At 36.3% G+C, this 23992-nt stretch overlaps 1 pseudogene across 1 annotated transcript in view; it reads left to right on the forward strand.

Annotated features, from left to right (window-relative positions):
• The window catches only part of LOC309666455 (akirin-1 pseudogene), a 47642-nt pseudogene extending 24447 nt beyond the window's left edge, over positions 1-23195 (forward strand). Inside the window, exon 2 of the transcript in view lies at positions 3270-23195. The product of the transcript in view is annotated as an akirin-1 pseudogene (transcript). The remainder of the gene's footprint in view (positions 1-3269) is intronic.
• Positions 23196-23992: the final 797 nt, after the last annotated feature.

The following is a 23992-nucleotide window of genomic DNA, read 5'->3' on the forward strand; positions in this document are numbered from 1 at the left end:
TTATAGCATCCCTAGCAAACTAATACAGGTTGTATAAACATATTTTGCCAATAAATTTAAAATGTTGATAAAGTTGACAAATTCCAAGAAAGAAACAATAAAAATTAAAACAAAAATAAATATAAAATTAGAATAGTTTAATAATTTTAAGGAAGTGAAACTCCAAAATAAAACCTTCCCACAGAGACATTTTAGGGCTTAATCAGTAGATGGATTCAGTAATAAATCCCAGGAAATATTTCTGGAAAAAAACTATACAAATTTTTGTATTTTCAAATGTGATATGTTTTTTGCTCCCTAATATGTTGATATTGTGAATTACATCATTTGTTTTTCAAATGTATATCAGGCTTGAATTACCAGGATAGATCCCTCTTTATCATGATATATTATCCTTTTATATATTGCGGGGTTTGATTTGCTAATATTGCACATAGGATTTTTTACATCTAAGTTTGTGAGGGACATTGTTCTATTAATCTTTCTTTGTAATGTCTTTGTTTGGTTTGGGTTTTGGCCTGATAAAAATGAATTGCAAAACGTTTTCTCTCTTCCTTTTCTTGGAAAAGTTAATGTAGAAATAGTAATATTTCTTTTTTGAATGTTAATTAGAATTTTCCAGTGAAGCCATTTGGTCCTGGAGATTTATTTCTTGAAAAACTTTATTTATTAATTTGGTTTCTTTAATAGACATACAATAATTCACATTATTTAATCTTGAGTAAGGTTGGTTAGTTTGTGTCTTTTAAGGAATTTGTCCATTTCATCTAAATTGTTAAATTTATGAGCATAAAGTTGGCTATAATATTTTCTTATCTTTTTAACATCTGTAGGATCTATAATAATATCCTTTTTTCATTTCGCATTTAATAATTTGTGCCTTCTCTTTTCTTCATGGTTATTCTTTCTAGAATTTTATTAATTTTTAATATTTTCAAAGAACCAGCTTTTGTTTTTTCTTAAATATCTCTTTTTTTTTCTGTCTTCAATTTCATTAATTTTTATTTTGTTATTTCTTTCCTTCAGCTTGCTTTAGGATTAATTTTTACCTTCATTCTTCTCACTCTCCAAAATTGTGGGCCCATCTTCCTTTCATGCGCTACTGTAGGTAAGGCAAGATTCAAATAACATCTTCTCTTATAAGAACCTGTATTTTCTTATACATCAGGGTAGTTGCCTGCCTAAGACCTCAGTTTTCTGATGGGTTCTAAAGTAATGACTTTGTAGATTATCTGGAGTGATGATGCTCTTTCCAGCTTTCTACATCCTGGGAAAAAGTCAGAAACTCTTTTAAAAAGTATTGTTCTCACTCCTTTTCAAATTAGATAATTTCTATTCCTCTATCTTCAGGTTCACTGACACTTTTCTTTGTTACCTCTATTCTTCCATTAAGTTCATCCAGGGAATTTTGAAAATTTTAAATATTATTATATTTTTAAATTCTAAAATGTCCATTTGTTTCTTCTTTATAATTTCTACTTTTCAGCTGAGATTTCCTATCCTTTAATTTATCACAAGCACATGCCATATTAAGCACAGTTAATTTATATTCTTTTATGATAATTCCACCATTTGGGATATTGCAGTTGATTTTCTTCTCCTTTGAGAATAATACCATTTTCCTGGTTCTTCTTATGTTAATTAATTTGGAATTTATCTTGGACATTGTGAAAATTGTGTGGTGGAGAATCTTGATTTTGTTATATTCTTCTGACAAGCTCTGATCTATTTTTTAGCAAGCAATTACCTTGATTAGGCTCCAATTGCAATCTCTGTCTCACTTGAAATAGGTAGCAACTCAATTTAAAGTATGATTTTTTTTTTTTTTTTTTTTTTTTACCTTTTAGCCAGGATGCCTGCATGTGCTATTTTTAGACCAGGTAGAGATTTAGGTAGTGATTGTACACAGAACACAGGGTTCTCCTTCTATACTCTCTCCTTTCCAGGACACTCTTCTCATTCTCCAGCACAGGCAATGCACTTTTTATTACAAGTTCAGCTGTCTTTCTCTGTGCTGTGAACATGGCCCACCCTCAAGCCAAATCCACAAAAATGGACTAACCTATGTCAGGACTTTTCTTCAAGTATCAACTTCCCTCCAAAATCTGCCTTTTTTTGTTCACTCTCTGGAGTCCTCAGAGTGGTTGGTTTTTTGTATTAGTCCAGAGTTGATTCATATCATTTTGGAACAATTAGAATGGTAGAGGTTTACTCTGACAAATGATCAGAGAACTCCACAAATTCTCTTTTTAATGCAATCTTCTATTTAGCCCATTAATGCATTCTAAAATTTGATGATAATCTCTTTCATTTCTAAATCTGTTGTTGCTTTTTCTTGTTATTCTTGTTGTTCTTGTTATTCTTTTATGATTGGGCTGATAATTTTTGATGGTTTCTTATTCCTTTTTATGTTTATGGTTTATGGTTTTTAAATCTATATTTTATTTCTTGAAGCAATTTTAAAACAATTATTTTATATTTTGTATTAAGTAATTCCAATATCAAGAGTTCTTAGAAATATACATATGCTGTTTTGTTAATTTTGTTCACTCTTACTCATAGGGGCTTTATTCCTTGCACATTTGGTTAACTTTATTATGTGCTCATATTAGGCTTTTTAAAGGGAGATCATTTGCATTTGTTTCTGTCGCATGTCTTCCAGTTTTATAAACTCAGGGCCACTTCAGTTTTTCAGCTTAGGATTCTCTGGACCTTGAAATTAGAGTAAATTTAATTTACAATTAATGTAAGGAAGTCCTATGGTTACAAATTCTCAGAGTTTTTTATTTTCCCATTCTGAATCTGCATAAAATAGACAAGTTATCTTGTCATTTTCCTTTGCTGGCAAGTTAGATTTTCTATCACCCTTTCATTGGCATTACAGCCATTTGAGAGTTCTTGCTTTATATGTGGGTCTCGATTCCAACTCGTCACTTTGTAAGAGTCCCAGACATTGTATTAATTTCATCAGAGTCTATAAAAATCAAGTCTAGTTCTTAGCAAAAGTAAATGTCCCAAAGCAGCCACAGATTCTATGTGTCCTTACTATTTTGGTTATGTTTCTCAACTTTTTAATCTCAGCTATCAATTTTATAGCCTATTTGCATTAATTTTTCTGCACCTAAATGTTTTATGATGACAGTGCTTTTCAGAATATCTAGTCACCCACCATATTGGTAGAAAAAGAAATTCTATACTTGGCTGCCGGTGCTGGAGCCGCCATTGTAGCCGGCTTGGCTTGCGAGCTCCGCTGAGGAGCGGGAGGTTAGGCCGCAGTTACAGCGGCGTCGGCTCCCGGTGCCTGGCCCTTCGGCGGCACGGCGTGCGGGGCAACGTGGAAGCGGCCCATGGAGTTCGAGGCGGCGCTGCTGAGCCCCGGCTCCCCGAAGCGGCGGCGCTGCGCCCCTCTGCCGGCCGCACTCCGGGCCTCAGGCCCCCGGACGCCGAGCCGCCGCCGCTGCTTCAGGCGCAGCCCGCCCTGCCCGGCAGCGAGCGGTGCCTTCCAACTGCGGGGCAAATTTGTCAGAACATAAAACAAGAATATAGTCGTTATCAGAGGTGGAGACGTTTAGAAGTTGTTCTTAATCAGAGTGACTGACGCTTGTACTTCGGAAAGTCAGCCTCACTCAGCGCTCACAGCACCTAGTTCTCCAGGTTCCTCTTGGATGAAGAAGGACCAGCCCACCTTTACCCTCCGACAAGTTGGAATAATACGTGAGCGTCTCTTAAAAGACTATGAAGATAAAATTCGGGAGGAGTATGAGCAAATCCTCAATACCAAACCAGCAGAACAACATGAATCTTTTGTGAAATTCACACATGATCAGATTATGTGACGATATGGGACAAGGCCAACAAGCTACGTGTCCTGAAGCTTTCTTGCATATCTGGGTACCAGGTTTGACCTCAAGAGATGGCTGCTGTACACTTTTTGCAACTGGTTTGATATCACATTTCAGCTCCAGCTTTGCATCCTGAGAACACTTAAATGTTTCTGCAGGTCCATTTTATACAACTTGAAAGACCTTAAAACTTTCCGGTTGCCACAAGCGTATCTTTCTTTTCTGCTCATCCAATAAACTGCTGTGCCCTACTGTGATAGATTTTCGAAACAAAAATACCTGGAGCAGCAGTTTAGCAAAATATGCCCTCAGTGGCACTCAACAAATGGAGTTTCCCCAAGTACAGTTCTGTAAGAAGTGTGTGTGAGAGTGTGTGTATGTGTATTTTAAGTTATTATTTGTATTGTGCAAATTTTTTTGATTTTGGGGATTCTGGCTGTGAATTTGATGCACGACAATTATGGTTAAAAACATTTCCTTGGTCTACAGAAGATCATTAATGTTTTGTGACCATATAAGTTGTCACAGTGGATTGTTTTATGTGTAGGTATTATTGTTAAATACAGGGACTGTTTCCAGGCACAGAATTTGAGTCATAAGTTAGGATGGACATTAGATGTGATTATGACGACATAGCAAAGGTCTGTGGTCCTAGGTCTACAAATGAGTGGTGAGGAATTAGAACAAACCCTAGACAGGCCATTTGACACATGACTCTGCCTAGCTGTGTTAGAACATCACTTTGACTCCAAGCCTTAAAATACCCATGTGGAGTCTGTGCTCACCTCATTCACACAAGGAGCTCCCTGGACACTGAACCTCTAAGAAGGAAAGGAGTCTCCTCTGGAGCAGGAGAATCAGGGTTTGCTTGGGATCTTGACAAAGGTGAGCATGGGGCTGGGCCATGCCCCGGAGGCACTGCTACTTGGGAGGCGCCACTTCACCTTTGTATCAGTTATTAAAAATAGAATTTGGATCCTTTGGTCAGGTTCCCCCAGATTCTTTTAAGAGATGTCCAGGTTCAATTGCTTGAGCTTTGTTTGGGCAACCCCCTGCCCGAAGTTGCTTACAGACTGTTCTTCACCTTATTTCCAAGGCTGAGGAACAGAAAGTAGCCTCTGGGGCTTCCCTGGTGGTGCAGTGGTTGAGGATCTGCCTGCCAATGTAGGGGACACGGGTTCGAGCCCTGGTCTGGGAAGATCCCACATGCCGCGGAGCAACTTAAGCCTGTGAGCCACAACTACTGAGCCTGCGCGTCTGGAGCCTGTGCCCCACAACAAGAGAGACAGTGAAAGACCCGCGCACCGCAATGAAGAGTGGCCCCCGCTTGCTGCAACTAGAGAAAGCCCTCGCACAGAAACGAAGACCCAACACAGCCAAAAATAAATAAATTAAAAAAAAAAAAAGAAAGTAGCCTCTGTTTTGAGCAGGTGGAAGTTAAGTACACATTTATTTTTTACTGTGACTTGTTCAAGACCATGTTTTACAAAATGCCTTGTTTCCTTTATTATTTTTTCTGGAAAGGAAAGTTCTATTAAAATTGTTTTAGTTTGACTATAGAATAGTTTTTTAAATTAAGGCTTATTTTGAAAACAACTGAGTTTAATTCAAATGTATGCCAGTACCTTCCAAAGTAAGGTAATATTCAGAGACAGTTGTCCTGATCAGATGGCTTAGAGAAGTTCCTGGAATATTCACATTCGAAGATTCCTTATTAATGAATATCTTTGACTTAAATCTAGTCAAAAACTGGAACATTATTCTTTGTACATTTTTATTATATAGTGTTAACAAGCTTAGTTGCAAACAAATAAAATACTTAAGCTATGAAAAAAATTCTATACTTAAAAGAATTCATGATTCTCTGCCTACACTTTCAATTTAGTATTTTCCTTATTCCCTTTAAATTAATAGAAAACATTGTGAAACTAGACAAATTGGTCTTACTACAAACTCTTGCTAACTCATCAATGATTTATTCATATCTACCTGATTGCCTTTTCTACTTTCTTTAAGTTCCCTATTCTTTTCAGCAAATACTCTAGTCTATTATTGTCTGAGGCCATTCAGTATTGTTTATTCTTCCAATTTTCCTGCCTCAAAATATCTGTATTTTGACACATTCTCTTTTCTTTACCTTCACTCTACAAGATTGACACTTGTGCCCTACTTTCACCCTCCCTATCATCTTCATAACCATTATGCTTTAAAGAGTATTTTTGCCATGCTTTTGAATATTCAATATTTCCAAGATATTTCACTATACAATATAATCCTTTTTTAAATTAATTAGTTTATTTATTTATTTATTTATTTATTTACTTTTGGCTGTGTTGGGTCTTTGTTGCTGCGCGTGGGCTTTCTCTAGTTGTGGCGAGCAGGGGGGCTACGCTTCGTTGTGGTGCGCGGGCTTCTCACTGTGGTGGCTTCTCTTGCTGCAGAGCACGGGCTCTAGGCGCGCGGGCTTCAGTAGTTGTGGCACGCAGGCTCAGTAGTTGTGGCTTGTGGGCTCTAGAGCACAGGCTCAGTAGTTGTGGCACACAGGCTTAGTTGCTCCGCGGCATGTGGGATCTTCCTGGACCAGGGCTCGAACCCATGTCCCCTGCATTGGCAGGCAGATTCTTAACCACTGCACCACCAGGGAAGTCCTACAATATAGTCTTCACTCTTCTAAATCTCTTCTTGAACTTACTACTCCTTCAAGCAATACATTCCCCGTTCTCTACTTCAAATGTTTTGAGAAAGTAGTCTTCCCTTCATAATCACCCACTTCATTTGAAATTGTATTGACACAACTTCACCAATGATTCACTCCATCCTAGTCCTTTGGCCTTTTTCTCATATCCTTAGTCTTGCTGCAAATTATCATACATAAACCTCATGTCACTAACTCTTCTACATTTTAGAAATCTCCATACTAATCTAGTTTCTCATTCTTGACCTTATCTAAAGTGTAGGCATTTCTCAAGGTTCCAGGTTTTCTTGTCAAGCCCCTATCCCCATAACTGTCTATACTACATCACTTATTGATCTCTTATCATCCCATACTTCAAGGTATTACCGCCATGAAATCAATTTCTAAATTTATAGCCCAAGGTGCCCCCTTTTCTGGTAGTCATTTAAGCAGAAACTGCCTAAGACATTCTTTATTTCTCCCTCTTTTAACATTGCCATCCGAGCAGTTGCCCCACTGAGACAATTCTACTTACACAAAACATTTTTTATTCCTACTTTCATCACTTTACACCACAATCACATCACCTAATCAGTCTCTCGTCTACTTCACTCTCTTCCCTCAATCCATTCTGCATATTAAACCTGAGTTATCTTTTCAAGGATATAGTGCTGATGTCACCATCATCATGTTCAGAAAAATTCTTGCATTGTTCCCAAAGTAGAAAAACTGATTGGCATCAGGGAATTCTATAATCTGAGCCCCATTTATCTCAAAAACAGTTTGTACTGATTCACTTTAGGCACTCTGGGCACCCATCAATCTAGACTCACCATTTGATCATAATATGTTTGTCAAGACTCTGATTTCAAGGAACAAAAACCCACTCAAGTAGTTCAAATAAAGGAGCATCTATTGAAAGGGCATAGTGTCTTTAAATAGCACCAGAACAGAGTTAAATCACATGAAACCTGGAGATGAGACTTGGGAAACTACTCAGGATTGAGGCAACCTCTTGAAACTTTCTTTGCTTCTCAGCAGCAAATATACCAAACATAGCTTTCACTCTCCTGACTCCACATGATATTTTTATGAACTCATCTCTATCATCCTACCTCAGTACCTTTGTTTCTTAGTTTTAAGTTCTGCAGGACAGACTCCAGTTGGCAGTTGGCCAGCCAGCAGCATGACTCTAGATAGGTACTATGTCCAGAGAAGGAGTCTTAAACTGTGCAGGCAATCAAAAATATGTTAATTCAAGAACATACACTGTGTTTCCTGTTCCTGAGCTATTTTTTATATATGCCTTCTACTTGTGACTCTATGTACTCCCCCCAACCCCATCTTTCCAAATACCCAAAATTACTCATCCTCCAAGACTTCACACAAATACTTCATCCTCCTTGAAGTTTTTCCTGATTTCTCAACTGAAAGTAATCGCTCCCTCCTCTGAACTCCCATAGCTCTTCCTCTGACTCTCTGTTGTGGCAAGTCTCATCTCCCAAATTCAGCCGAAAGCAGAAGCTATAGTATTCCCCAACGATGCTTAGGTCAATACAAGAAACACAGTAACCACTCGATAAGTGTTTGCTGAACAGCAAAGAGTATTCTAAAGGATAATTAAAGGCAAGAAGTACTTCTAAACCTTAAACTGAAGTCTTTTTCAGAAAGTAGGTCATGTACTGTCATAAATATTCTTACAAGAGAGGAAATATTGATGGACATTAGAACATATCCAAAACCAATTCAATCTTAGTTAAAAGAAGATGAGACTGCATTTATGTCCTAGGTGGGAGACCCAAATGATAGATTTATTTTTAAGAAGAAAAACAAGAACAAACAAACAAAAAACTATCCAATCATTCAATAAGAATTCGCTGTATACTTAGAGGACACTACTCTTGTGTTGACACCTTACTTGTGGTAGTAACATTCTTTGTTTCCCAGCAACAAGCCTATCATTAGTTAACCATTCTATTACCTTCCCCTAAATAGAACAGTTGTTAAACTCTGTTGGATTGCTAATCAGTATATTATCTTCTTCAGAGAGGCAAACTGAAGGAACAAGATATATATTGCAATTCTTTAGTCTCCGCTAGTCTTTTAAACTCTAAAGTATACACTTACTACTCAAATTATCTAAGGAGAGAGATCCTGTGCTAGCTAGGGACTGCAATATATCATTAAGCAAAGGCTATGGAACTACTAAAGCATCTCTGTACCAAAATGCTAAGATTCATTAAAATATTAAAGTATTAGCTATTATTGAACATGAGAATGGGGATAGAAAACCTCTCTGCTTCAGAAGAGTTGCTCAGTTCCTCTATAGGCTAAGAGTTTGGTGGAGTATTCTGTTAGCTTTTAGGATTAATAGTTCAACATGACTTGATCTCTGCAAAGTTCATTCTGCTCATTCTGCTATTTTTACTCAATATTTTACCTCCTTATCCAGGTCCCTCTCTGGCTTATTAAACCAGTTCAACTTTCTCACATATTTTGAATGATAATTTTGAACTGTACACAATGAAATGTATTTCTGGTTTCTGTACTCAAGGGCTTTAACTGTGAGACATCTTCTCTATGATTCTTAGGTAAATAAAGATAAATAACCTCCCAGGGCATCATTCATTTATAAATTATAGTAGCCCTTCTGTTTCTAGGAATTCGCAAATAAATTGATATTGACGTCTATTCTTGCAATACTTCTGCTGCATATTTGTGTTTCCCTATCCAGACTAGAGTACTGTTTAGGATTATTATTTAAGGTGTTTGTATTTTGCCTAGCCAATATTTCATCATGGGATCCTTTCAATTGGATTTGTCCTAGGCTTATTGAATAAAATTCCAATGTAATTTTTCTTTGATTTTTTTCCCCCCGAAGTAAATGTTTTGATTATAGTCAATGATGTCACCAAAGAATGACTTTAACCCCATAAACCTCCATCAGCCTCTCCAAAGTTCCCTCTCCCAAAATAAGTATACAATATAAGTATAAATGACAGTTTTACTATGCAGATGCAGCTTCCAGAAACAACTCCTCGGGATGCGCCCTTTCCAACTAGATTATCCTTATCCCCTTCATACATATGCATCCTCTTCTAATACAGCTTTATACGCACTCTTTCTTTTGAAGAATATGAAGAGACAGCATTTTATCCAAGTTCATGCCTATCCTTTAGCATCACTCAGTGTCAAGCACATATACCAGATACTCAATAACTGTATGTTTAACAAAATTATTTTTGGAGTTCATTTTTCCCCCCTGGGCTGAAAAATTTTGTATATGGAATGGTCCGTGTATATGTTGTCAATCTGACCACTGAATTGTACAATTAGATGTAATTACAATTTGGTTCTATTACAATTTGACGTAATTAAACAGAGAACAAAATTTTAAACTTTTCCTTTAAAATAATGCTGAAATTAATTGTTTTCCCTTAGTGTAGCATACAGAGGTCTTGGCCAGATGTAACATCTTTTCCACCATTAATATGTAAAGGTACTAGTGAACCTTTAAGAAATGTAAAAAAGCATATCTTGCTTCAGGATTAATTTAATTACATTGCTTCTAGTGACTTGGTGTTATTAGTCCTTTAATTTTTCAGGTTAGGTCATGATATAAACCTAGATGAATGCCAAACAGAACCTTAGGATCCTGAAAATTCCCCTCAAAAAATAAGAGTTCCATTGTCATTGGTTGACCCTCTTGTTACATGTATAATACCCTGTTTCTTCCTGCCTGCAGTGCTCTCTGCTTGCCCTTTTCTTTGTGAGGAATAATTTAGCCATCCCATTCTTAAATAGTTTGAGACCCTGTTTAAAGAAGACCTACCCTAATGAGCTTTTCTTAACTCATTATTTTCATCCTCCCTTGTCTTACCCTCACCAATTTGTGATAACATATATATTTTATTAAAGTTGTTTTAGATATCTGTCTCATTAAACCAGAAACTTATTGGGGTTAGTGACTTAGTTTTATTTTCTTTGTATTCCGAAAGCCTTGACTAATGGCTGGACAACAAAATGAACTCAATAAATCTATGCTGTAGGCATATCATTTTACATGTGTAAATATTTTAGAAGGTTGAGCTAATACTATGTCTATATTTAAAGCATATGCATATATTATAACAGTGATCTTTTCAAATGTCATTTTAGAAGCACCATGACAATAAGTGTCAATGGTGAATTGCTAGTTCAGGAGTAATTTCTGATTTAAAAATAAGATCACTCATCCTTGTCATCATTGTAAGGTAATTAATGTAAATTTCATTTGCATATTCTTGGCTCATTTCTTTTCACTCTTTAATCTTGTAATCACTCCTAGTAATACTCTGAAAAGGTGACCTTAGGAAGCAATTAACATATTTGTTTAGAATAACAGAATAATTGCTTGTTTATTAGTGTAGTGTTTGAACAAATAAACAATAGATTAACTGAGGAAGAATGGTTCTCAAACTAGAAAATTGGTGGACAATGCTAATACATGTCATCTTTTTAAAGAACAGGTAATGAATTTATTAAAATACTAAAGGAATATAAGCTTTTGGTAGAAACTGACAAATACTTAACGGTCAGACTTCAATACAGCATTTCTTTATCAACTTTTGTTTCTTTATATTTTTCCCTTCATTTTCTTCCTTGATATTTGTATCATATATTTCTGAAAATACTCATTTATACCTTAGGCTCACTCCTGTGACTTTTCAATGTTTTTTGCTATAATACTTCCGGTTTCCATAGATTCTAAAGTCTCTTTTCCATCATTTTCCTCTTTCTCATTTCTTCTTGGTCTAGTTCTTATAAACTTCTTCCTCATTTTCACTTCCTATAACACTTTTCATTTTTTCTTGCATCTTCCATACCACTTGTCATATCTTCTTTTTCTTTCTCTTGTATCACACTCTTCGTTGTAACTTGCAGTTATTTTCCTCTGTGTTGCATGCTTTTCTGATTCATCTGAGCCTATTATTCCTCATACTCAAAAACTCTACTTCTTTTTAGGAATGACCCTAATTCAGTTTCCCGTTCTTCAAGAGGCCACATCTAATTGCACCTGTTATTGACATCAGAAGAGATTCCTTTGCAAAGGAATCTTTCACATATTTCACAGACTTGAGTTTTTTTTCCATTTCTAGTGAAAATTCAGTTAATGAATTTAAGAAGATTCATCTGGAATTGATGATACATATCCTATCTTCAACAACCCCCATCCTATCTCAATCATTTCCATTTTAATGCCCAGAATATAACAATCCCAATTAGAAAGTTGTTTTTTTTTGTTTATTTTAAATTCAACAATAAAATACTAGTTAACACCAAACAATTAAAAACATCCCAGACATTTTTTTATTCACAGCTTATCCACTTTTATGAAAATCAAAATATTGGTATTAAAAACACACGTGGTCAGGTACACACTTCAATGTCCAAACGGATGCCACTTAATTCTTCTCAATGGGCTATAAAATGGCAATAGTTATTTTCAAAAATAGCTTACTTTAACAGAACATTTGCTATTTGCCAGGTGCTATCCTAAAAGTTTTAAATGTAGGAACTAAGTCTTCACTACAACACTATGAGGTGTATGTTATTTTTATCCTTGTTTGTACAGATGAGAAAACTGAGATACAAAGAGCCTGAGTAATTTCTTCTGGGTCTCAGCCCAGGGTCATCCCAGACCCAGACAGCTTGCATTCAAGGCTGAATACATGAGATGCTCAAATACATGCCCGGCCTCCCATGTAGTCTATAGAGGTTGACAGGTACTCTTCGTTCAGTGAATACTCACTATGAGTAGACACAGTAAGTGACTAAAGTTAAGAATGTAGGTGAACATAAAGAGGCAGGATTGGTTGGTTTAGCTTTTCTCATCATGGTTCACAATGGCCAATTGTTGAATGCTGCTGAGGATCTCTCACAGTACTAGAACAAAAATATTTGCATGCTTTGTGGGAATTTGTTGACACAAATCATGTAAACACATATATAAATTAAATAATCCAAGATAATCAATACATATCTAAGTCTGAGTCATATACTGATTCAATGAAAATGTTAACAAAACTACAATTTCGCATTGATTGTAATGTTAAATGTTCGATTATATACACACATATTTACACAGAGGATTTTTCTGCATTAATATTTGTTTACATAAAGTTCTTTTAAAAAAATAAATCAATTGCAAATATTTATAATTTTGTGTGTTGTTTTTTATTTTGGATTTCATGCAATTCAATGCATAGCCAATTCAAAATCAAATATAGTATTCCTTATTGATGAAATATAACTGAAGATATCAAATAGAGAAGCCTGTGTTTACCACAACATATTTGTAAAACTGGTATATTTAAGTGTTTACTTATACAAATACACAGATTTTTAAATTGTTCCTTGCATGCATTATATAATCTCATTCCTAAAACAACCCTTTGGGATAGGTTCTATTTTTATCACTGCTAGGAAGAATATTCACAATATTAAATAACAGCTATAGCAAGAGTATGGACCATTTAGAATGCAAGCCAACCATGATGGAGCAGAATTCTGAAGGATTCTTACTGAGTACAGTTCTGTGTTGGGGAGGACCAGGGGAGGGCATTCTTGAGGAGAACTTAGGTAGCCAGAGAAGTGGTGGGGGGAGGAGGCACTTAGAGGACTCAGGACATTAATTGTAACTGGTATGCCTCATAAAATGATTTTAATTTGTTCATAAAAACCTTGCCATTAGTTGCAAAGCTATTAAAATGTATATATTTCCATTAATTTTAATGGGAAAAATTATGATGCATTTCATCCCAACCCAAGACACTCAAACAACTTTCCAAGATAGAAAAATACAAACAATTTAAATAACACAAAATATTATTGTACTAAACAAGGAGGAAAATATGACTCAATAGTAGGTGGAGCTAAGTGGAAAAGGATACAAAGAAATCATACTGGGGAAGGAATGAAGAAATGAAGAGCCAGGTGATTGACTTTGACCCAGCTAAGCCTTTTGGGAGGTACATGGTTATTCTGCACTCAAAAACAATTAAAAATAGTTACAGTACAGAAAAACAACAACAGTAAGAAGCACAAAATAAAAATAAAACCTGAGAGCACTTCAAAATAAATCAAATTTGTGTGGGCTCACAACAGAGAGACTGAGGTGTCAGAGAAGCATCTACCTCTTCATATCTCTCACTCGTGCTAATTATACAAAGCAAACATGCTAACACAGTGACTGGATATTATTTTGTACTATATTCTCTAACCAAAAGCTGATTTTTTAAAAAAAATTAGTACATGTGTCTTTGCCTGAAACTAATGTGTCAATATGGTAATATATTTATTTAGTAAAGTGTGGGATGGAAAAAGTATTATACTGAAATAAAGAGGTCATCTGAACAGTGGTGTAACTTTTTAAGAATCATTAAGACTCTTAAATGATTGAAGAGTTAGCAATCAATACAGCCATATGGGGCATAAAAGCTGAGTATTAGACCTGATCATTTCCATTTTCCATTGCAGCAAATGAGACTGAATTAGCCAAACCTCCGTCACAAAGGTAGTAAAATATAGAGTCAGAACTTCACCCCAATTCTGTCTCATATCAAAGCCTATGTCCTAAATAATTGTGTTATGTATGAAGAATTTCCTTGTTGATGTCTATTGCCAACATTTGAATGATAAAAAAGAATTATACAATTTTTTATCAAAAAGTGGAGTAAGAAAATGATCAGATTTGCAAGGGTCTGCTTTGCAAATCTGATCATTTACAGGTGAAGTCAGTAGATTTTTCCTAAAATATTTCCACTACTAAAACTCTGTTGCTAGTGACTGAAACTCTACCATTTGATAGTCTTTCAACTGGGCTTAGAAATTGTCCCTAACACAATGTATTCTGGGATAAAAGCTAAAGGAAGCTTTTATCATACATAAATACCACATGAGATTTAACTAATAAGTGTCTTTCCAGAGTAGTGCCATGGAAAGAATGCTGACGTACGGTTTTAGTTCTCTCTTGGCCACTTACTAACTGATTGGCATTGGTGATGTCACTTGACCTTTCTGAAGTGAGTTTGTTTATGTACTGGAGGTAACAATGCCTTCCTAATTACACTGCAGCTTTGCTGCAGAATATTCCATGTAATAAGGCAAGTTAATGTATTCTTAAAGCTACTTATCCCATCAACACGTAAGCTCTCAGTTCTGTTGGATGGAAAGGGGATAGATTCATATTCCACAGACAAAAGCTTTATTTGAAATAGTGAAATAAGAAGAAGCTGAAAAGGGTCTCTGGGTACCTGGTGTCAGGGTGGGGAGTGGAGAAATAGAGAGAGAGGTGCTAAAAAACAGAGAGAAGAATGGCAAACTTCATCTATTTTACAATTTTGTTTCTAGATGGCCATGAGATTTAATGTACAAGAAAACAGAAGTAAAACTAACTAAATGAAAAATAAAATGCAAGTTCTTTTTCATAGCCTATCTACAGCTAAGTCTCTTGTTCCACTTACTCTGGAAATGTAAGCTCCTTTAAAATGGAAATCATTCTTGCATATGGTTTACAAATATAAATCAATTCTAAGATACAGTCTAGGTTGGTTCTACAAAGAAAAAAGGGGGAAGGGAGGAAAGAAAGAAAGAGGAAAGGAGGGAAGGAAGGAAGAAAAAAAGGAGAGAGGGAGGGAAGGAAAGAGGAAAGAAGGAAGGGACAGAGGGAAGGAAAGATTTAAGTATGAATGCTATGAAATAGGCAATTTCTTGTTAAGAGTACCTCTGTGGACTCTGGCTTTAAATTTCTGCCATCACATTATTCCTCCTGTGTTATGGAATTTAACTTACTGAATGCTGAGCCTGAATGCTGAGCCATTTAGAAATCATTCATTCATAGCTTAGAAAGCAAATAGGTCAGAATATTTTCAGAGTAAAGATAAATTATGACTACCAACTTACCAAAGCCATCTCAGCTGGACTGCTGAATGGATCTAAATTAATCTCTGTCAATTTTAACCCATAGAAGATATGACCATTAGGCTTTTCTTCAATAAAAATCAGTTGCAGCAAAATAACTTTGCTTCATTAGTAAACAGTCATAACTTGAGCACTATCTAGCTGCTAGTTAACAAGCAGTGTCTCATCCTAAAGGTACCCAGAGCACAAATCATAAAATATTGCAACTTATATTCTTCTAGTTTTATTTCAACATATAACTAAAGTTAATTTTAAGGAGACCGTATAACATTAACACAGCTATCACTGTGCTGTATTTACTATATCCAATGCTTTTACCTTTACTTTAATATCAAAAAAATTCCTTAAACTTGAGAAATGACAATCGTTTTTCTAATCATGAAATGTTAAAAATACCTCTTTTACAACTCATGATTCTAGTGAGAAATAAGAGAATATTCTATTCATTGTACTTCCCATGTGTTATTAGTAATTTATTGATCAGCTATAATTTTAAATGTCTGTAAATAGTAATACCTCTGAAAACTCCCACCACTTTTTCTCTCCCAATTTGTTTAAAAAGTCTATAGATCTAAACATGAAATAATCTTTAATCTTTCTTCAAATTTCAGCCACATGAGTAGTACTCAGAGAGAGAAACTTGAGAGCACTCCTTATATCTAATAAGAAACAATATGGAAAATTGATAACTCCTACATAGCCATTGTTCCTTTAGACAGGAAGGAGACATATGTGAGAGAAAAAGAGAGATTTTTGTTGTCCAAAAATGCCAGTAGTATATTGTATTAGTAATGAATACATGAAAGAGTAATTGACTAAAAAGGCCAAGGCTCTGTCCCAAAAAACATCTTTACATGACCCCCAAAACTAGAGGATGCTAATGGAGGCCTGGACATCAGGATATCTATCGTGTTCAGACTAGCTCTTTCTTGTATCACAAGCCAATAAACCCACCAAAGCAAGCAGCCATTAATAATGCACGTAATGTGTTCCTTCCCTCAGTACCAGACTTCACTTACCCATTTGCATCAATGTATTTCCAGGAGGGAGAAACAAAAACTCATTGATGGCCCAACCACAAAATCAGAATCTCTCTTGAAGTAAATGTGGGTATATCCCACAACTTAACATGAAATCTTTTTTTCACATAAAACATATTTCTGAAATTATTATTCATTTCAAAGTAAAAAATTTGAGTCTAGAAATATAAAACTCCTGTTTATTTGCCTTTCAATCATATACATGTGATGTACATATATATGTATGTGTGTATAAAAACATATGTATAGCTCCTCACTCTCACCCCCCATGTGAGGGGCAGGTGCTAATCATACCACAGAAGACCGGGTACCCTGGAAATGGCTGAGTCACAGGGTAACAGGAACCTGAGTGTCCACATGGCCATGGGGAAGGCCACTGTCAAGCTGGAATATTTTCACTGGATTCTGAGTGAGCAAGTGTGGAGCTGTAACTCTGACTTCTCAGGAGGGGACAGTGGCCTGCAGAGCAGTACTGATATCTCTGGGAGCTTGATGAGGCTCATTCTGGGAAAGAGGAAGAAAACTGGAAACCGGAACCAACTGCTTCTAGAACTAGCTGCTGCCGCCAGTTGTTTCCACGAGCCTGCTGACAATATAAAATTTTGGCAAACTGACCTCCTTTGAAGAAGACTGGTTGCTAAGGAGTCTGGCCAAGGACAATTTTCGGATGTTGTAAGCAATCAAATACGTTATGCTGAGTTGAGGCTCATGGATAGTACAAACACAAGAAAACTCTGTTGTTCCCTTGTGAAGATTGTCTAGGTGACAGGAGAAGTCTGGAGGACAGAGAAAAGTTTATGAAAGTTCCTTTTCACAGGTCTCATCCAGTGATATTCTTCTATTCTTATGGACCTTGAATCCTTGTGATACAGAGCCAGGTATCACTTGGCTGCCTTCATCTGCATCAAAATCTTCCTGATATCAATTGCCAGAATAATTTATCTCTGAAGACAAACTGAATCCCTCAGGAGAATGTTCCTACAGTTTTTGCTGTAGGCTCAGAAATGAGTCCAGGAGGGACCTTCAAGATGGTGGAGGAATAAAACATGGAGATCACGTTCCTCCCCACAAATACATCAGAAATACATCTACATGTGGAACAACTCCTACAGAACACCTACTGAACGCTGGCAGAAGACTTCAGACGTCCCAAAAGCCTTAGAAGCAGCAGACTAAATCTCCACAATCAACCTGATGTACCTTGCATCTGTGGAATACCTGAACACACAACGAATCATCCCAAAATTGAGGTGGTGGACTTTGGGAGCAACTGCAGACATGGGGTTTGCTTTCTGTATCTAATTTGTTTCTGGTTTTATGTTTATCTTAGTATTTAGAGCTTATTATCATTGGTACATTTGTTTATTGATTTAGGTTGCTCTCTTTTTTTTTTTAATATATATATATTTCTTTTTTCTCCTTTTGTAAGTGTGTGTGTGTATGCTTCTTTCTGTGATTTTGTCCGTATAGCTTTGCTTTTACCATTTGTCCTAGGGTTATGTCTGTCTGGTTTTTTGTGTGTTTGTTTTTTTTTTTTAAGTATAGTTTTTACCACTTGCTATCATTGGTGGATTTGCTTCTTGGTTTAGTTGCTCTCTTTTTTCTTTCTTTCTTATATTTATTACTTTTTTATTTTTTCATTTTTAATAATATATTTTTTTATTTCAATAACTTTATTTTATTTTTCTTTCTTTCTTTCTTTTTTAATTCCCCTTTTTCTTCTGAGCCACGTGCTCAGAAGCACATGGCTGACAGGGTCTTGGTGCTCCGGCCAGGTGTCAGACCTGAGCCTCTGAGGTGAGAGAGCTCAGTTCAGGAAACTGGTCCACCAGAGACCTCCCAGCCCCACGTAATATCAAACGGGAAAAGCTCTCTCAGAGATATCCATCTCAAAGCTAAGACCCAGCTCCACTCGACGACCAGCAAGCTCCAGTGCTGGACACCCTATGCCAAACAACTAGCAAGACAGGAACACAAACCCACCCATTAGCAGAGAAGCTGCCTAAAATCATAATAAGGTCACAGACACCCAAAAACACAACACCGGACGTGGTCCTGCCAACCAGAAAGACAAGATCCAGCATCATCCACGAGAACACAGGCACCAGTCCCCTCCAACAGAAAGCCTACACAACCCACTGAACCAGCCCTAGCCACTGGGGACAGACACCAAAAACAACGGTTAACTACAAACCTGCAGCCTGCGAAAAGGAGACCCCAAACACAGTAAGTTAAGCAAAATGAGAAGACAGAGAAACACACAGCAGATGAAGAAGCAAGGAAAAAACCCACCAGACCTAACAAATGAAGAAGAAATAGGCAGTCTACCTGAAAAAAGAATTCAGAGTAATGATAGTAAAGATGATCCAAAATCTTGGAAATAGAGTGCAGAAAATACAAGAAACGTTTAACAAGGACCTAGAAGAACTAAAGAGCAAACAAACAGTGATGAACAACACAATAAATGAAATTAAAAATTCTCTAGAAGGGATCAATAGCAGAATAACTGAGGCAGAAGAATAGATAAGTGACCTGGAAGATAAAATAGTGGAACTAACTACTGCAGAGCAGAATAAAGAAAACAGAATGAAAAGAATTGAGAACATTCTCAGAGACCTCTGGGACAACATTAAACGCACCAACATTCGAATTATAAGGGTCCTAGAAGAAGAAGAGAAAAAGAAAGGGACTGAGAAAATATTTGAAGAGATTATAGCTGAAAATTTCCCTAATATGGGAAAGGAAATAGTTAATCAAGTCCAGGAAACACAGAGAGTCCCATACAGGATAAATCCAAGGAGAAACACGCCAAGACACATATTAATCAAACTATCAAAAATTAAATACAAAGAACAAATATTAAAAGCAGCAAGGGGAAAAAAAAAAAGCAACACATAAGGGAATCCCCATAAGGTTAACAGTTGATCTTTCAGCAGAAACTCTGCAAGCCAGAAGGGAGTGGCAGGACATATTTAAAGTGATGAAAGAGAAAAACCTACAACCAAGATTACTCTACCCAGCAAGGATCTCATTCAGATTTGACAGAGAAACTAAAAGCTTTACAGACAAGCAAAAGCTAAGAGAATTCAGCACCACCAAACCAGCTTTACAACAAATGCTAAAGGAACTTCTTTAGGCAGGAAACACAAGAGAAGGAAAAGATCTACATAATAAACCCGAAACAATTAAGAAAATGGTAATAGGAACATACATATCAATAATTACCTTAAAAGTAAATGGAATAAATGCTCCAACCAAAAGACACAGACTGGCTGAATGGATATAAAAACAAGACCCATCTATATGCTGTCTACAAGAGACCCACTTCAGACCTAGGGACACACACAGACTGCAAGTGAGGGGATGGAAAAAGATATTCCATGCAAATGGAAATCAAAAGAAAGCTGGAGTAGCAATTCTCATATCAGACAAAGTAGACTTCAAAACAAAGACTATTACAAGAGACAAAGAAGGACACTACATAATGATCAAGGGATCAATCCAAGAAGAAGATGTAGAAATATAAATATTTATGCACCCAACATAGAAGCACCTCAATACATAAGGCAAATACTAACAGCCATTAAAGCGGAAATCGACAGTAACACAATCATAGTAGGGGACTTTTACACCCCACTTTCACCAATGGACAGATGATCCAAAATTAAAATAAATAAGGAAACACAAGCTTTAAATGATACATTAAACAAGATGGACTTAATTGATACTTATAGGACATTCCATCCAAAAACAACAGAATACACATTCTTCTCAAGTGCTCATGGAATATTCTCCAGGATAGATCATATCTTGGGTCACAAATCAAGCCTTGGTAAATTTAATAAAATTGAAATCGTATCAAGTATCTTTTCTGCCCACAATGCTATGAGACTAGATATCAATTAGAGGAAAAAATTTGTAAGAAATACAAACACATGGAGGCTAAACAACACACTACTTAATAATCAAGAGATCACTGAAGAAAGCAAAGAGGAAATCAAAAAATGCCTAGAAACGAATGACAATGAAAACACAATGACCCAAAACCTATAGGATGCAGCAAAAGCAGTTCTAAGAGGGAAGTTTATAGCTATACAAGCCTACCTTAAGAAATAAGAAACATCTCAAATAAACAACCTAACCTTACACCTAAAGCAATTAGAGAAAGAACAAAAAAAACCCCAAAGTTAGCAGAAGGAAAGAAATCATAAAGATCAGATCAGAAATAAAGGCAAAGGAAATGAAGGAAATGATAGCAAAGATCAATAAAACTAAAAGCTGGTTCTTTGAGAAGATAAACAAAGTTGATAAACCATTAGCCAGACTTATCAAGAAAAAAAGGGAGAAGACTCAAATCAATAGAATTATAAACAAAAAAGGAGAAGTAACAACTGACACTGCAGAAATACAAAGGATCATGAGAGATTACTACAAGCAACTCTATACCAATAAAATGGACAACCTGGAAGAAATGGACAAATTCTTAGAAATGCACAACCTTCTGGGACTGAACCAGGAAGAAATAGAAAATATGAACAGACCAATCACAAGCACTGAAATTGAAACTGTGATTAAAAACCTTCCAACAAACAAAAGCCCAGGACCAGATGGCAGAGGCAAATTCTATCAAACATTTAGAGAAGAGCTAACACCTATTCTTCTCAAAGTCTTCCAAAATACAGCAGATGGAGGAACACTCCCAAACTCATTCTATGAGGCCACCATCACCTTGATACCAAAACCAGAGAAAGATGTCATAAAGAAAACTGCAGACCAATATCCCTGATGAACATAGATGCAAAAATCCTCAACAAAATACTAGCAAACAGAATCCAACAGCACATTAAAAGCATCATACACCATGATCAAGTGGGGTTTATCCCAGGAATGCAAGGATTCGTCAATATACGCAAATCAGTCAATGTGATACACCATCTTAACAAATTGAAGGAGGAAAACTATATGATTATCTCAATAGATGCAGAAAAAGTATTCGACAAAATTCACCACCGATTTATGACAAAAACGCTCCAGAAAGTAGGCACAGAGGGAACTTACCTCAACATAATAAAGGCCATATATGACACACCCACAGCCAACATCATTCTCAATGGTGAAAAACTGAAACCATTTCCACTAACATCAGGAGCAAGACAAGGTTGCCCACTCTCACCACTATATTATTCAACATAGTTTTGGAAGTTTTAGCCACAGCAATCAGAGAAGAAGAAGAAATAAAAGGAATCCAAATCACAGAAGAAGAAGTAAAACTGTCATTGTTCACAGGTAACATGATACTATACATAGAGAATCCCAAAGACGCTACCAGAAAACTACTAGAGCTAATCAATGAATTTGGTAAAGTAGCAGGATATAAAATTAATGCACAGAAATTGCATTCCTATACACTAATGATTAAAAATCTGAAAGAAAAATTAAGGAAACACTCCCACTTACCACTGAAACAAAAAGAATAAAACACCTCGGAATAAACCTACCTAAGGAGACAAAAGACCTGTATGCAGAAAACCATAAGAGACTGATGAAAGGAATTAAAGATGATACAAACAGATGGAGAGATATACCATGTTCTTGGATTGGAAGAATCAATATTGTGAAAATGACTCTACTACCCAAAGCAATCTACAGATTCAATGCAATCCCTATCAAACTACCAATGGCATTTTTCACAGAACTAGAACAAAAGGTTTCACAATTTGTATAGAAACACAAAAGACCCCAAATAGCCAAAGCAATCTTGAGAAAGAAAAATGGAGCTGGAGGAATCAGGTTCCCTGACTTCAGACTATATTACAAAGCTACAGTAATCAAGACAGTATGATACTGGCACAAAAACAGAAATATAGATCAATGGACCAGGATAGAAAGCCCAGAGATACACCCACATACATATGGTCACCTTATCTTTGATAAAGGAGGCAAGAATATACAATGGAGAAAGGACAGCCTCTTCAATAAGTGGTGCTGGGAAAACTGGACAGCTACATAAAAAGAATGAAATTAGAACAGTCCCTAACACCATACACGAAAATAAACTCAAAATGGATTAAAGACCTAAATGTAAGGCCAGAAACTATAAAACTCTTAGAGGAAAACATAGGCAGAACACTCTATGACATACATCACAGGAAGATCCTTTTTGACCCACCTCTTAGACAAATGGAAATAAAGACAAAAATAAACAAATGGGACCTAAGGAAACTTAAAAGCTTTTGCACAGCAAAGGAAACCATTTACTAGACGAAAAGACAACCCTCAGAATGGGAGAAAATATTTGCCAATGAAGCAACTAACAAAGGATTAATCTCCAAAATATACAGGCAGTTCATGCAGCTCAATATCAAAAACACAAACAACCCAATCCAAAAATGGGCAGAAGACCTGAATAGACATTTCTCCAAAGAAGATATACAGATTGCCAACAAACACATGAAAGAATGCTCAACATCACTAATCATTAGAGAAATGCGAATCAAAACTACAATGAGGTATCACTTCACAGCAGTCAGAATTGCCATCATCAAAAAATCTACAAACAATAAATGCTGGAGAGGGTGTGGAGAAAAGGGAAGTCTCTTGCACTGTTGGTGGGAATGTAAACTGATACAGCCACTATGGAGAACAGTATGGAGGTTCCTTAAAAAACTAAAAATAGAACTACCATAGGACCCAGCAATCCCACTACTGGGCATATGCCCTTTAGAAAACCGTAATTCCAAAAGAGTCGTGTACCACTATGTTCATTGCAGCTCTATTTACAATAGCCAGGACATGGAAGCAACCTAAGTGTCCATCGACAGATGAATGGATAAAGAAGATATGGCACATATATACAATGGAATATTACTCAGCCTTAAAAAGAAACAAAATTGAGTTGTTTGTAGTGAGGTGGATGGACCTAGAGACTGTCATACAGAGTGAAGTAAGTCAGAAAGAGAAAAACAACTACTGTATGCTAACATTTATATATGGAATCTAAAAAAAGGAAAAAATGGTTCTGAAGAACCTAGGGGCAGGACAGGAATAAAGATGCAGATGTAGAGAATGGACTTGAGGACACAGGGAGGGGGAAGGGTAAGCTGGGACGAAGTGAGAGAGTGTCATGGACGTATATACACTACCAAATGTAAAATAGATAGCTAGTGGGGAGCAGCCACATAGCACTGGGAGATCAGCTCTGTGCTTTGTGTCCACCTAGAGGGGTGGGATAGGGAGGGTGGGAGGGAGAGGAAGAGGGAGAAGATATGGGGATATATGTTTATGTATAGCTGATTCACTTTGTTATACAGCAGAAACTAACACACCACTGTAAAGCAATTATACCCAATAAACATGTTAAAAAAGAAAAAAAAAGAAATAAAACATTAGCCCAGTCCCTGGCACATAGTAATATTAAAAAAATTTTAGATATTATTTTTCCTATGATGATGGAATTTGTATAACCTATACCTCAG

Source organism: Balaenoptera physalus (assembly GCF_965194825.1).
Source record: "Balaenoptera physalus genome assembly, chromosome: 8".
NCBI lineage: Eukaryota > Metazoa > Chordata > Mammalia > Artiodactyla > Balaenopteridae > Balaenoptera > Balaenoptera physalus.